Source organism: Somniosus microcephalus, chromosome 8 (genome assembly GCF_052327205.1).
Source record: "Somniosus microcephalus isolate GS21.2 chromosome 8, FLI_Smic_1.0, whole genome shotgun sequence".
Lineage (NCBI taxonomy): Eukaryota > Metazoa > Chordata > Chondrichthyes > Squaliformes > Somniosidae > Somniosus > Somniosus microcephalus.
In genome coordinates, this window is record NC_140994.1 from 76,778,227 (window position 1) to 76,794,407 (window position 16,181).

Consider the following 16,181-nt stretch of genomic DNA (forward strand, 5'->3'; position numbering starts at 1 on the left):
CGCTCTGCGTCCCTCTTAGGGCGCTGAAACTGATTATCGCAGCGCAATGTGCCGCAGCGCCACACGCTGCGGCACGGCACGCTGCGGTACTGCAGGCCTTCCTCCCACTGTTAAGGGGGAGGTGCCTGCAACAGTGCGATCCCCGCTCGCGAGTGCCGGCAAATGAGCCCGGCACCAAGGAGGAGTGCCGGGCTCTCGGGAAACAGCTGGCAATGCCGCGGGGGGGGGGGTTAGGAGGCCGGGGACGGAGGTGCTGGCAGGCGGCCGCTGAAAAAGCGGCCGCCCCGCACCTCCACCTTAACTTGTGCCGCTGCCAGCACAGTAAGGGCCCGTGAACCGGGCGCGGGTAGCGAACGGCGCAACCGCTACCAAATATCGCGAACGGGGCACGAATGGGGCGCTGCGCACACCGATGACGTCATCGGTGGCGGCACAGCGCAACAGGCTAACGCCACCATTAGCTCCCCTCCTGAATATCGCGGGAGGCGCAGCCAGTGGCGCTACAGCCACTGCCTGACTCTTTAGGCGCTAACAGGTGGCGCTACTCACCCAATTTCTCCCCCCTTGTTTCATTTGATGTTACTTTTACAAAGGCACATTTAATGTTTTTTAATGTTCTGTGTTTCTGTCCAAAGTGTTAGTTTATAACACTTTAAACTGGGTATAGTTATTGTGTTTCTCCAAACTGCAGACTTCTTGGAAGCTGCAACCCTTTGCTTCAATAGGGCCATTTTCTCAGTATTAACAATCAATTCCCATTTCAAAAGCTAGTGTGGTGTTTACAATTTTTGTGTTAACACTTCATCTTATCTCAGAAGCCTGTATTCGCAGCTTGTGTCATTGAGGCTTTTTAGATTTTTAAACCCAGTTTATCATGTTTTAATAAAGTCAGAATTCTGTTCATAGGATGGTGTATTTTTCTGAAATATGGCTATTCCTTTACAAACAAAGGAGCTGAATTCCAGAAGTGAGGTGAGAGTGACTGCCCTGGACATCAGGGCAGCACTTGACCGAGTGTGGCATCAAGGAGCCCTAGTAAAACTGAAGTCAATGGGAATCAGGGAGGGGGAAACGCTTCACTGGCGGAAGTCATACCTAGCACAAAGGAAGATGGTTGTGGTGGTTGAAGGTCAACGATCACAGCCCCAGGACATTGCTGCAGCAGTTCCTCAAGGCAGTGTCCTAGATCCAACCATCTTCAGCTGCTTCATCAATAACCTTCCCTCCAACATCAGGTCAGAAATGGGGATGTTTGCTGATGGCTGCACAGTGTTCAGCGCCATTCACAACCTCCTCAGATAATGAAGCAATCCATGCCCGCATGCAACAAGACTTGGATGACGTTCAGGCTTGGGCTGATAAGTGGCAGGTAACATTCGCGCCACATAAGTGCCAGGCAATGGCTATCTCCAACTAGCGAGAGTCTAACCACCTCCCCTTGAAATTTTAAGGTATTACCATCGCCGAATCCCCCACCATCAATATCCTGGGGGGGTCACCATTGACCAGAAACTTAACTGGACCAGCCACATAAATACTGTGACATCATGAGCAGGTCAGAGGCTAGGTATTCTATGGCGAGTGTCTCACCTCCCGACTCCCCAAAGCCTTTCCATCATCTACAAGGCACAAGTAAGCAGTGTGACGGAATACTCTCCACTTGCCCGGATGAGTGCAGCTCCAACAACACTCAAGAAGTTCGACACCATCCAGGACAAAACAGCCCGCTTGATTGGCACCCCATCCACCACCTTAAACATTCACTCCCTCCACCACCAGCATACCGTGGCTGCAGTGTGCACCATCTACAAGATGCACTGCAGCAACTTGCCAAGGCTTCTTTAGCAGCACCTCCCAAACCCGCGACCTCTTCCACCTAGAAGGACAAGGGCAGCAGGCACATGGGAACACCTTCGTGTTCCCATGGAGGGAGCCTGGGTGCAGCCCTGTGCGTTTGTGCAGTGCTGGTCAGTGTTTGCAGCACCTCAATGCTGTAGGACATTGACAGCACAACTGTTAAAATGAATGTGGACATGGTCCCTTTAAGGAAACCGGCTGATGACACGTCATCAAGTGACATCAGCAGACCCGCTTCCTTCAATTGGCCGGGCAACACACATTTTATCAGCATAAAATTCTTTTCACAAAGCGGGATGGAGCCAGCAGCGTGGTTGCACCCCGCCACCGACTCCGGCCACACCAGACCCACCTCGGATGGCGAAATCGCGGCCTGTGCCTCTATTAATAAAGTCAAAGGTGCCATATGCTTTTTTAAATGCCTTCTCAACTGGTCCTGCTAACTTCAAAGATTTGTGTACATACACCCCCAAGTCTCTCTGTTCTTGCACCCCCTTTAAAGTTGTACCAGTTTGTTTATATTGCCTCTCCTCATTCTTCCTACCAAAATGTATTACTTCACAGCGTTAAATTTCATTGCATAAATTCATTTTGTTAAATTATTTTAATTTTAACTGTACACACAGAGGAAACAATAGCCCACCACTGCCTAATTAGATCAGATAATTTGATAAATGTCTTCGAAAATGTGTTAATCCTCTCTCAGCGTTTACATGACAACATATAAGCCTTGGAGCAGTGTTTTCTCTTGTTTGACAAGAGAGTTCCATTGGAGGAAGTGTGAATTCCATTAGGGTCTAATGGATTGAAATCGCACTGCACAATATTAGTCTTCCATTTCAAAACTAAGAAAAGCTTTTGTTGAAATAATCGGTGGAGGAATCCTATTTTGAACAATTTAATGCATTTCCTACTAATATCTGCGCAGCATGATTCCAGGTTCTAAGTGTCCTTTCTGGGCTTTTGAGGGTGGATCTTAAGCAAGCATCATGAGAGGAAAATGCTCAGACTGACACAGGGACAGCATTCACTTCTCAACAATTGGTTGATGTTTTATAGGAACTCATGCTACAACTGGGGGCAACAACACAACCCTCCATAGTAATAGACCGAAAGATGGGCCTGGAAATTGTGGTCGGAGGCTTGCCGCCCATGTAAACCTCTGAACCGCAAGAAAACTCCGTGCTTACCCACTGCCTCCATATCTACAGACTCTTGCGATCCTGGGCCTGCAAGCGTACACCTGTAGCAGACGACGCAGACTCCATGGAGTTTTAACCCCTATTAAAAACTGGACAGGCTGCTTGGGGGGCGGGGGGGGGGGCGGGAAGCAGTGAAAAACCACTCAAGCTGGAGATGACTCATTCGCATGGACACGAACTGGCCCGAGAGGCCCACTCCCAAGCTTTGATTAACAAGGCTGATGACTCATTCTTCTGGTCAAGATGAACTCATTAAGTTAATCGGCTTGAAGATCAAAATGAGATCAAAAACCATTCAAACCTGGAAAAACTATTCCCTGAGGCCATGTGTCCATTAAAACCACAGACAGCGGTCTGTGTATTGGAGGGGTATATTAGAGAGCAGTTTGGATAGCTCTCTCTCTCTCTCCTGCCCTCCACACAACGGAATGTCAAGAGGAGCAGTGCCTTGCGCTTCCAACCGAGACGGACTTCGACTAAGGCTGGGACTCGCATGCCGCAAGGCCGGTATGGAACCAGAGGGGGTTTAGCGTTGGAAGGGTCCCGGATAGTTTAGTTCACGGGAGGGTGTTTTTAGGCCATGGTAAGTCAGCACAGCAGGGGCTTGTTGGACAAATCAGGGTTGTACTGTTTCAAACTGTACTGTTGTGTTCACACTGCTCGTACTGTATGCGAGTGGAGTGGTTTTTGTCAACCTTAATAAACACTGTACGGGTGAGCCCAAAAACGCTGTCCATGTTCAAATCTGTCCTCAGTAATCCCTATCGTCCAGAACTTGTAGTAAGGGGGTTTGCATGCTTGCTACGGGCGGAGCAAAACCACTTACACTAATTGGCGATTGCGGCAGGGGCCATAGGAAATTGGCCACTGCAAAAAACGGTTACAGACTTGGCGACCGCAGGCAGGACGATAGGTTGTGGATTAGATATGGACAGTTTGGAGGGCAAGAGATCCGGAATGGAGGACAGGATTTCCTCCTACGTGTTTATAAAGGTTAACGTATCCCAGCAATGGGTGCTGGAGATGTTGTGCTCTCAGAGTCCCCAGGATAGGTCCGCAGAGTGGACAGGGAACAAGGAGCACAGGAAGTCCAAAGAGAAGGTAATCTGGCTCCTATGCTTCCAAAAGCAAGTTCAACTGCTCCGGGAGCAGGTTGAAAAGCTCAAAAGTGAGCTGAAGGAGTCTGAAGACAAGTCAGACATGAGGGGGATAGTCGGGAGTAGACTAGTGGAGGAGTTGTGCGAGGAAAGACAGGAAAGACGCGCACAGGAAGAGACTTCCCGTAATATGGGGGAATAGCTGCGGTGCCAGGTTACGGAGGCCAGGTTAAATGAGCAGGCCTTAAAGGAGGAGAACGCAAGATTAACAACGAGAGCTGATGGTTTGGAGGGTCAGCTAAGGGAGATTAAAATAGCTGATAAGGTAGCTAGAAGTAGGGACTATGAAGACTCTGATCACGGTCCCTGCGAAAAAAGGATTAAAAAATTGACCCAAGCCTTGTCTGGGGCCAGAGGCATGGTCTGTTTAATGGCACCAGGGGAAACCCGGGTGGAATGGGACGAGGAGGGTCAGGAAGCAAAGGATAAGGTTCCGGACAGGGAAGTCCCACCGGCGCCAGAAGCGCCACCGAGACCAATGTATCCTCTGCGGCAGCAAAAGTACGGTCCGCCCGCACCTAACGGTGCTCAGGGCCCGCTGCAGAGCGATTACGTGGTCCCATTTACCAGCCCAGAACTGCAGGCTATGATAGCAAGCATGCCCAAATTAAAAAAAGGGGACCCCTCTGTTCACTTCATGGAAGTGGAGCAGGTAGGGGGGATCAACGGCTGTAGCGAGGGCGAGATCCACAGGCTGATGCTGCTCTCCCTTGACGGGAAACTGTACCAGAGCCTGTCCGCAGCCACAAAAACGGGGCGAGGCACCACAGAGGGGTTGAAAGAGGAGATCCTGAGAGCCATGGGGCACACTCAGGGTAGTCCGTTCTCACAAGTGGAACGGACTCTACAGTTGGCCGGCGAGGCACCGGCTGCATTTGCAGACAGGCTATGGCCGGTGTATGCAAAGGCAACTGGAGGTGCACCAAGCAACTGATAGGGGTCCCCAGAAATCACTAGCTCAGGACCCTGGTAGCAAACAGCCTGCACGGATTCAAGCCAAGGCAGAAGCATGGTTTGACTCCGAGGACCTCGCGAAAACGGAGGCACGCGTGCTCCGGAAATTGGGCTTAGCTTTTAGGGCCGGTTCCGGAGAGGAGGTCAAACACAAGGGGAGGGTACATGAGATGAAGACCAGTAAGGGGGTTAGGAAGGAATGGCGTCAGGAAGGGGGTAACACCGACGAGTCTGAGGCTTGTTTCAAGTGTGGGAAGACGGGACACTGGAGGCGGAATTGCCTGGCCCAAAAGGGGGGGTCAGGCCGACGGGGTCCTCCCGTGCGAAAACCCCAGGTCACCGAGGCGAAGGAGGCGACCAATGAACCGTTGATGTTCTGGTGACCGCCCTTCGCACGGTGCTGGGGAAGGACAAAGGAAGGCTAGACGCTGCCGTGAGCAGCGTAACGCAGACCGCACCCGCATATCCGCCTTCCTCCTGACTAGAACACGTCCAGCCTGAGTACCTGTGTCTGCTCACATATGATGAGTGGGACAGGCCCTGTGTTAAGATGGGGGTGGAGACGGTGCAGGGGAGATATTTGGTGGACACCAGAGCTTCCAGCACGGTGGTCCATTCGGAAGACCCGACCAATTCACCCTGGTCTAACAAGGTCCACCGTGGACTATCGGGTCCTCAATAAGAACATCCCAGCTTGCGCGCCCACAGTCGCAGCTGTCGCCGATCTGATAGGGAGCATTCCAGCAACCGCAACCACATTCACAGTGCTGGATATCTCCAACGGGTTTTGGTCGATTCCCTTCAGACGGGAAGACCAATACTACTTTGCATTCACTTTTAAAGGGCAGCAGTATACATGGACATGCCTTCCCCAGGGATTCCACAACAGCCCCTCCATATTCCACCAATGCATGGCAGACACACTAAAAGGCTTCAGCCGACCCCACCAGTTAATCCAGTACGTGGACGACCTGCTTTTGTTCTCCGCAGATGGGGAGAACCACGGGCCACTACTGGACGAGCTGCTAAAGCTGTTGCAGGAGGCGGGGTTCAAGGTCAACTCCAAGAAAACCCAGATTGGCCAGGAGGAAGTCAAATTCCTCGGGCTGACTGTAAGGGCTGGTGAAAGGGCCACAGACGAGGCTAGGAGGAAGGCAGTACAGGAGCTACCAGCCCCCAAGAATGTGACCGGGGTAAGGTATTTTCTGGGACTCACAGGGTACTGCCGGGACTTCATAGAGGGTTACGCAGCCACAGCAGCCCCTCTGCTTCGGCTACTCCGCAAGGGAGTCGAGTGGGAGTGGGATCAGAACTACCAGGAAGCGTTCACTCGCCTCAAAGGGGATTTGCAGATGGCACCCGCATTGGGAGCCATCAACGGTGGGGAGGAATTCCTTTTAGAGGTAGCAGCCAGTGGGGATAGCTTGAGCGTGGTGTTGCTCCAGGAGCGACACGGCAAGCTATGGCCCGTGGTCTACTCATCTAGGGTTCTCACCGAGGTAGAACAGGGACATTCCAACTGCGAGAGGCATCTCCTGGCCACGTATTGGGCCGTAAAGTGCTCACAGCTCTTTACGGGATCATCCCTGATAGTTCTACTCACCCACCATACCCCCACTCAGATGTTGTTGGACGGGAGAGTAAAGGACGGGACAGTGAGCAGTGCTTGCATTGCCCGCTGGACTTTATTGCTCTCGCAGATGAACTTGAGGGTACAGGGGCTGACCGAGCCAAAGCTAGCCGCCAACATGATTTACCCAGGGACGGCCCACACGTGTATGGTAGAAGGGGTGTGTGATGTAGATGAAGGATTCCTGGCCGGGATACACCCGACGGGCCGGGACATCTATATAGACGGGTCCAGTTCGGTCATGAAGGGGGAGTGTCTCACCGGGTGCGGAATCTATGACCCTACAGCTGAAATAGCGAAGGTCATTAAACTCCCCAACACCCTGAGCGCTCAGCACGCCGAACTGGCGGCGGTGGCGTACGTGGTCACCCACCCCAATGAGTTCCCCACCCCCTACACTATTTGCTGGGATTCCATGTTCACCTGTAATTCATACACGGAATACTTGGCAATCTGGGCCAGGCTTGGATTCAAGTCCGCAGATGGGAAGCCCCTGGCAACAGCGCAGCTGCTAGGTAAAATTTTGGAGGCCACAGGCACTCGGGGAGATCACTATATTCACAAAGTTAAAGCCCATTCAAAGACAGAGCCCAAGTGGGAGGGCAACCAAAAGGCAGACGAGCTGGCCAATCAGGGGGCCAGGGAAGAAGTATTCTGGGATCCATACAAAGCAGGTCCGGTAGCCGCAATCCGAGACAAGGGCGGCACACAGTGGGTAGCTTTGGCCCCGGACTTAAAGCAGGTCCAAGCCCAGGATCCCGTCCTTAAGGCCGTCCTGGTAAAGAGAGAGAATGTTGAGTCCATAGAAGGTTCGTTCAGGGCAGCGGACATTAGCATCAAAGAGGGGATGCTTTTCAAAGTGGACCGGTGGGTAGTCCCAGCGCAGCACCGAGAGGAGTTCCTCCAGTTGGCCCATGGGGGCCCGGGAGTGGGACACCCAGGGCCAGAAACTACCTGGCAACGGGTAGAGGAAGCAGGGTGGTGGCCCCAGCTCAGGGAGGGTGTCTGAGTTTTCTGTGTGCACTGTTTGGTGTGAGCAGCCAATAACCCTGATCCACAGCGCAGGAAAGCCCCCATGGGACACACCAGAATGGTAGAGGGGCCGTGGCGATCCCTGCAGGTCGATTTCATTGGACCACTGCCCACCACTAAAGCAGGTAACAAGTACTGTTTAGTCCTGGTGGACGTATTTTCCAAGTAGGTGGAAGCCTTCCCCTGCCGAGCAGCCACGGCACTAGCAACAGCTAGAATCCTGGTGAGGGAAGTGTTCTCTCGATGGGGGCTGCCACAGGTCATGGAGTCCGACCAAGGGAGCCATTTCACGGGGCAGGTGATGCAGGCCACCTTAAAACTCTTGGGAATGCAAGGGAAGTGGCATGTGGTTCACAGCCCCCAGTCATCGGGGATTGTGGAGCGCATGAACTGGACACTGAAAGAAAGACTGAGGAAGGAGATAAGCCCGTTCCCGCAGAGATGGGACAAGGTCTTGCCTCTAGTCTTAATGGGTGTCCGGGCCAGCCCCTCCAGAAGCACAGGGTACTCCCCACACGAGCTTATGACCAGGAGGATTATGCGCACCCTAACCCATGTGTTGGCGCCGGTCCTCACCGAAGCGCAGGTCAGGGAGGTAAACCAGGACAGGTTTGTCCAGAATCTCTACGAGACATTGAAACGGATTCACTGGCAGGCAGCTAGTAACCTGGGGAGCCAGCACCAGAGAAATCGGCTGCTGTTAAAACCCCAGAGAACCCATGAGTGGGAGGTGGGAGACCAGGTAATGGTCCGTAATTACGCCCGAGTAGGGGCGTTCGAGCCGCTGTATATGGGGCCTTATAATATCGTGGATAAAGCGAGCCCCATGGTATATGCAGTAAAACTCCCGAAACGCACAAAATAGTTTCATGTAAACCAGTGCAAGTTGTTTAACCCCGAGGAGGGGAAAACAAAGGTCAAGAGGCACCAGGGCACAGTCATGAGCCTGGTGGACGCGGGTCTTCCTCCCATGGTGTGGGACGATGATGACCCGGAGGACGGGGCGGTAAGGAGGAGCAGTCGGGTCCCACGGCCTAGGGTGCTGTGGACACCTCCCTACTCGCCGACCACGAGCCGCAAGAGGCCCCGATGGGAGAGGTCTTAAATGGGGCGCACGTTAATGCGGCATGGAACACTGTAAATATTTTGTAAACCAAAAACGGATCCGTGGAGGAAAAACCTCTTACAGAGCAGAACTGTTTTGCTTTTGTTTTGGCAGGGAACAAAAGGAGATCAAGAGGAACAGGGAATTTATGTGTGTATGTGGGGGTCGGAACGGGTCTGCCCGGCAGGTGTGTCGATCGCCTTCTTGCGGCAGTGGCAGGATTCCGGGGCCGGGATCGGATGGGATCAGAGTGGGGACTCCTGCGTGATCCCAGATCCTCCCAACACAGTAAATTCCACAGAACTGGTAGCACACGAGAGGAAGCCCCTGCCTACAGCCCCACCGGTACAGGAAACACAGATTAGTTGCCCCGCTGCCACACCGGGACCGAGGAATGGATTAGTGTTAGTCCTGACCGGCAAGATCTTGTACCAAGACGTTCACTACGAAGTCACGTCGGTCATTCTAAATTTAACCCGGGTACAGCTGCCCCGGTGCTGTCCGGTAGAAACGGAAAAATTATATGAGGCCCTGTTGAAGGAAATGTTCCAACAATTTTATGAATTAAGTTACGGGGACGTCAATCGGGAAAGTCTGTATGATTTAACGATAAACCATCGCGTTGGTTCGGGGAGATATAGACGGGGGGTATTTAATGATGCGACTACAGCCTTCAGCACGGGCACGTCCATTATCAAAAGTATGGACGATGCACAGTTGCAGATGCAGGTCAACACCTTAATGTACCAGCTGCGAAAGATACTTGGGGTGGGTAACGAGCTAGAGGGGTTGGAGTTACAGGAGGACCAGGCTATGACTATACATTTAAAGGAAGTCATAGCGAGCTGGAGGCACACGCTCAGACGATCAATAGTTTGATCAGGGAGGATCAGATTGCCTCGGCGCAGGCAGCGAAAAACGATGCATGTGTGTTGTATGGTGCGTGGTTGCTGAACGAAGGCCGCAGTAATTTGGAGGACCTACAGCAAGGTCGCGTCCTTTCATGGGTCAGCAACCGGCACCTCACTGCGCTCAGCCCGTATGAAAATTTAATGAGCCCGTGCCAACTCCGACTGGCCTCAAAGGCATACCCGGTCCCAGTTGACTGTGGCCAGTCCAACCACACTGTAATGGGGATTGTACTCCGGATGCCAGTAATGGGCGGGTCACCGCGGCCGGCATCGGTATACCGAGTAGAGAATATTGGCATCCTAAGGGACGGAATGCACGTGCGACATCATGGGGCCCCACCATTTGTTGTAACGTGGTAGAACGCCATGACCGGCACTGACCTCAATGGATGCCAAAGCAGGGGCGCGCACGTGGTGTTGTGTCCCCAGCATTTGAATGCATTTAATTGGCTGGTGTGCGGGTTTGAATTGGAGGGTGCGGAGCCACATGGAGGTGATGGCCCAAAACTACGCTCCACCCCAGGTAGCACATGCGGGCAGAGGGACATACTGCATCACGACAAGCGTGGACCAGTACCGGGTACACAACGACACTTGGTGCCCGGTCACCGATAAGACTTTCGGCTTCAAACCCCGCACAGTAGTTCAGGTGGCTCAAGAACACATTATTCCCATTCCATAGCCCACCATGGTACACCTCACGGTGAACGACACGGTCGCCACCATGGTACACCTCACGGTGAACGACACGGTACAGGACCTGCAGCAATACGTAACACAGTTCGGGTATGAAATTCCTTCTCTGCCCGAACACCTCACAAAATTAATAAAGGAAGTTGAACTCTCCCAAAAGCATTTCTATACCCTTGAGCAACGGAACAGGGAAATGGGGAATGAGATAAAAGAACTGGTTTCTCCGCCATGGTGGGACATCGGTCTGAATATCGAGATTCCCCCATGGATTCGTGTGATTTCTCATGTGATTGTAATAGTTCAATGTGTGTTAGTGTTTTACCTTCTTTGGTTATCATGCAGAAAGCGAAGTAAAACACTCCGAAACCGGTGGCAAGCTTTGATTAAAGAATAGCCCGGAGTTGACTGGCTGTTTGTATATATACCTGTAACTGTGGTGTGATTTGTTGTATAAAGTGTGAGATACAGGACCCTGGGGTAAAACTTGATGTACGGTTTGGTTGGGTTATACAGTGCGCCTCCCGCAGCGGAAGACGACAGACCTTTTGATAATATTTCTGTTTGGTAAAAGTTGAAATATCAAAGGGGGCCTGTAGCAGTCGGTGCAGACTCCATGGATTTTTAACCCCTATTAAAAACTGGACAGGCTGCTTGGGGCGGGGGGGGGGGTGGTTGGCGGCTGGGGGGGAAGCAGTGAAAAACCACTCAAGCTGGAGATGACTCATTCGCATGGAAACGAACTGTCCTGGGAACAATGGCCCGAGAGGCCCACTCCCAAGTCTTGATTAACAAGGCTGGTGACTCATTGTTCTGGTCAAGATGAACTCATTAAGTTAATCGGCTGGAAGATTGAAATAAGATCAAAAACCATTCAAACCTGGAAGGAAGCTTGAAAACCATTTCCTGAGGTCATGAGTCCATTAAAACCACTCTCTCTCTCTCCTGCCCGCCACACAATGGAACGTCAAGAGGAGCAGAGCCTTGCTCTTCCAACCGAGACGGACTTCGACTAAGGCTGGGACTCGCTTGCCGCAAGGCCAGTACGGAACCAGGTAGCCAAGACGAACGGGAGGAAGCTGCAAGCAAGATCAAAAAGGGCAATCTAGGTGAGCATTTCCAAGCCTACACACCCACAAGATCACTTAGCTATGTAAGGGGGTGCCTGTATGTTCCTACCAAACCAGAGGGGGTTTAGCGTTGGAAGCGTCCTGTGATAGTTTAGTTCACAGGAGGGTGTTTTTAGGCCGTGGTAAGTCAGCACGGCAGGGGCTTGTTGGCCAAGTCAGGGTTGTACTGTTTTAAACTGTACTGTTGTGTTCACACTGCTCGTACTGTATGCGAATGGAGTGGTTTTTGTCAACCTTAATAAACACTGTACGGGTGAGCCCAAAAACACTGTCCGTGTTCAAATCTGTCCTCAGTAATCCCTATCATCCAGAACTTGTAGTAAGGGGGTTTGCGTGCTCGCTACGGGTGGGGCAAAACCACTTACAATAATTGGCGATAGCGGCAGGGGCCATAGGAAATTGGCCACTGCAAAAACCAGTTACAGCCTGTGTAAAGGCCCACCAATCTCAGCGGCGCATGCGGTTCGCAAGCGTCCCTGGGATCACGTGGGCCAGGCCAACCAATGACAAACGTGGATTCCTATGATGCTTATGGGGATTCCAGAAATCACCTGATAAAAAAAATTTAACAACACTGAAATAAAAATAAATGAACAACACTGAAATAAAAATAAATGCTCACAATTAAAATACCATTTAATTAAACATTTAAAATAAAAATTTTAATTTTTTGAAAAATAAATTTAAACATTTTTAACCAGGACAAAATTGACCTAAACTAATTTTAAATGTAAGTGAATGTTTAAATCATTTAAAAACATTTATTTAACCCTTACGCTGGTAAAAAACCTTACGCCGGCTTTTACCAGGCGTAAGAGTTTGGTGGGTATTCGCTGGGCAGTAGTTGGGCTGTGCCAGTGAAAGTGAATTTCCAGCGGATGGGTACGATCTGTCAAGGAGAAACTTGACACATCACAAGTACTGAGTTTTCGCGCACTTACAACACAGCGTAGGCCGTCATCAGCCCGGAAAATCCGGGCCAATATCTCAGTAAATGTTTTCTAACTCATGAAATGATTGGATATCTGCCTTCAGCAACGATTGGATATCTGCCTTCTGCAACATGGCATGTAGTTCAGTCACGTGGACAAGTAAGACTGCCTGGAAGAGCAAGAATGGGGCAAGTGAGAACAAGTTTCAATACTGGAGGCACCAATGCTATTACACCTGAGCGGGACCCGAGCTGGGAGTGAGAGAGAGATAAAGAGCACGGCAGAGGAGAGCCGAGAGCAGAGGCTGCGGACCTGAGCGGGACCCGAGCTGGGAGTGAGAGAGAGATAAAGAGCGCGGCAGAGGAGAGCCAAGAGCAGAGGCTGCAGACCTGAGCGGGACCAGAGCTGGGAGTGAGAGAGAGATAAAGAGCGCGGCAGAGGTGACCCGAGAGCAGAGGCTGCAGACCTGAGCGGGACCCGAGCTACGAGTGAGAGAGAGATGACGAGCGCGGCAGAGGAGACCCAAGAGCAGAGGCTGCGGACCTGAGCGGGACCCGAGCTGGGAGTGAGAGAGAGATAAAGAGTGCGGCAGAGGAGACCCGAGAGCAGAGGCTGCGGAGCTGAGCGGGACCCGAGCTGGGAGCGAGAGAGAGATAAAGAGCGCAGCAGAGGAGACCCGAGAGCAGGGGCTGCGGACCTGAGCGGGACCTGAGCTGGGAGTGAGAGAGAGATAAAGAGCGTGGCAGAGGTGAGCCGAGAGCAGAGGCTGCGGACCTGAGCAGGACCTGAGCTGGGAGCGAGAGAGAGATAAAGAGCGCGGCAGAGGTGACCCGAGAGCAGAGGCTGCGGACCTGAGCGGGACCCGAGCTACGAGTAAGAAAGAGATAAAGAGTGCGGCAGAGGTGACCCGAGAGCAGAGGCTGCGGACCTGAGCGGGACCCGAGCTGGGAGTGAGAGAGAGATAAAGAGCGCGGCAGAGGAGACCCGAGAGCAGAGGCTGCGGAGCTGAGCGGGACACAAGCTGGGAGCGAGAGAGAGATAAAGAGCGTGGCAGATGTGACCCGAGAGCAGAGGCTGCGGACCTGAGCGGGACCTGAGCTGGGAGCGAGAGAGAGATAAAGAGCGCGGCAGAGGAGACCCGAGAGCAGAGGCTGCGGAGCTGAGCGGGACCTGAGCTGGGAGCGAGAGAGAGATGCAACGGTGAGTGTAAAGCAGTAAAAAGTAATCGAAGTGTGACGTCACCAGAAAGCAAGTAAGTGATTGGTTGGTGAGTATTTCTCTATTTCTCACTTTTTTCCAAACTTGGGCATCTAAATTTAAGTGCCTTGGTGTAGATTAAAAGACATACATGTTCCAAATTTTAAAACTAATTAATTAATTAATTGAGATGGGAGACCAGGCAATGTGTTGTTGTTGTTGCATGTGGGAGCTGGTGGACACCATTGAGATCCACGGTGACCACATCTGCAGCAAATGTTGGCTGCTCGAGGAACTTCGGCTCAGAGATGATGAGCTGGAGTCCAAGCTTCAGAATATGCGACACATTAGGGAGGGGGAGCGTTACCTGGACACAATGTTCCAGGAGGCAGTCACACCCACTAGTGTAATTACTTCCAATTTGGCCCATGGTCAGGGAGAGGAGGGTGTGACTACAAGTGAGGCAGGTATTAGGATCCAGGAGGTAGTGATGGAGGAGCCTCAGCCCTTGGCCTTGTCCAACAGGTACGAGATTCTTGCTCCCTATGTGGACGAGGGCAGGGACTGCAGGGAGGATGAGCAATCTGACCACAGCACCATGGTACAGGGAGCCATTCAAGTGGGGGGGAGTAAAAAGAAATGTTGTAGTGATAGGGGACAGTATAGTTAGGGGGATAGATACTATTCTCTGCAGCCAAGAGCGTGAGTCCCAAAGGCTGTGTTGTCTGCTCAGTGCCAGGGTTAAGGATATCTCCTCTGGGCTGGAGAGGAATTTGGAGTGGGAGGGGGGAAAATCCAGTTGTAATGGTCCATGTAGGTGCCAATGACATAGGTCGGACAAAGAAGGAGGTTCTGCTGAGAGAGTATGAACAGCTTAGGGCTAAATTAAAAAGCAGAACCACAAACGTAATAATCTCTGGATTACTACCTTAGCCACAAGCGAATTTGCATAGGGTAAATAAGATCAGAGAAATGAACGAATGGCTCAAAGACTGGTGTGGGAGAAATGGGTTTCAATTTGTGGGGCACTAGCACCAGTACTGGGAGGGAGCTATTCCATTTGGACGGGCTTCACTTGAACCATGCTAGGGCTAGAGCCCTGGCTTCTCGAATAACTAGGGCTGTAGAGAGGGCTTTAAACTAAATAGTGGTGGGGAGGGTCCAAATGAGCGGGAATTTAAAAAGTCAATGAGAAATGAGAAAACAATAGAGCAGGATAGAGATGGGGAAATAATAAGTGTGACAGGAAGGGGCAGAATGTTTAAAAATAACAGTGCAACAGAAAATGGGGCCAAAACAAGGAGAAATGGTAAAAAGACAAAGCTAAAAGCTCTATATCTGAATGCACGCAGCATTCGTAACAAGATAGATGAGTTGTTGGCACAAATAGATACAAATGGATATGATCTGATTGCCATTACAGAGACATGGTTGCAAGGTTACCAGGGTTAGGAATTGAATATTCCAGGGTATTTGACAATTCAGAAGGATGGACAGAAAGGAAAGGGAGGTGGGGTGGCTTTGTTGGTAAAGGATGGGATCAGTGCAGTGGTGAGAAGTGATATTGGCTCAGAAGATCAAGATGTAAAATCGGTTTGGGTGGAGATAAAAATGAATAAGGGGAAAAAATCACTGGTGGACATAGTCCACAGGCCCCCGAACAATAGCAACACTGTTGGACAGAGTATAAATCAACAAATAATGGAGGCCTGTAAAAAAGGTATGTTAATAATCATGGGTGATTTTAATCTCCATATTGATTGGACAAATCAAATTGGCCATGGTAGCCTTGAGGAGGAGTTCATAGAGTGTATCCAAGATGGTTTCCTAAAACAGTATGTAATGGAACCAACCAGGGAGCAGGCTATCTTGGATCTGGTATTGTGTAATGAGACAGAATTAATAAATGATCTCATAGTAAAGGATCCTCTAGGAAAGAGTGATCATAACATGGTTGAATTTCAAATTCAGTTGGAGGGTGAGAAAGTTGTATCTCAAACCAGTGTCCTGATCTTAAACAAAGGCAATTACAATGGCATGAGGGCAGAATTGGCTAAAGTGGACTGGAAAAATAAATTAAAGGGTATGACAGTTGAAATGCAGTGGCGGACATTTAAGGAGATATTTCATAACTCTCAACAAAAATATATTCCTGTGAGGAAAGAAAGATTTTAAGAGAAGGGAGCACCATCCGTGGCTAACTAAGGAAGTAAAGGATGGTATCAAATTGAAAACGAAGGCATACAATGTTGCAAAGATTGGTGGGAGACCAGAGGATTGGAAAAATTTTAAAAACCAGCAAAGGATGACTAAAAAAATAATAAAAAGAGAGAAAATGAATTATGAGAGTAAACTGGCAAGAAATATTAAAACAGATAGTAAGA

The 16,181-nt window shown here is 50.8% G+C and overlaps 1 pseudogene; it reads left to right on the forward strand.

Moving 5' to 3' along the window:
- Positions 1–15,054: 15,054 nt before the first annotated feature.
- LOC147113654 (uncharacterized) lies at positions 15,055–15,972 on the forward strand (annotated as a pseudogene).
- Positions 15,973–16,181: the final 209 nt, after the last annotated feature.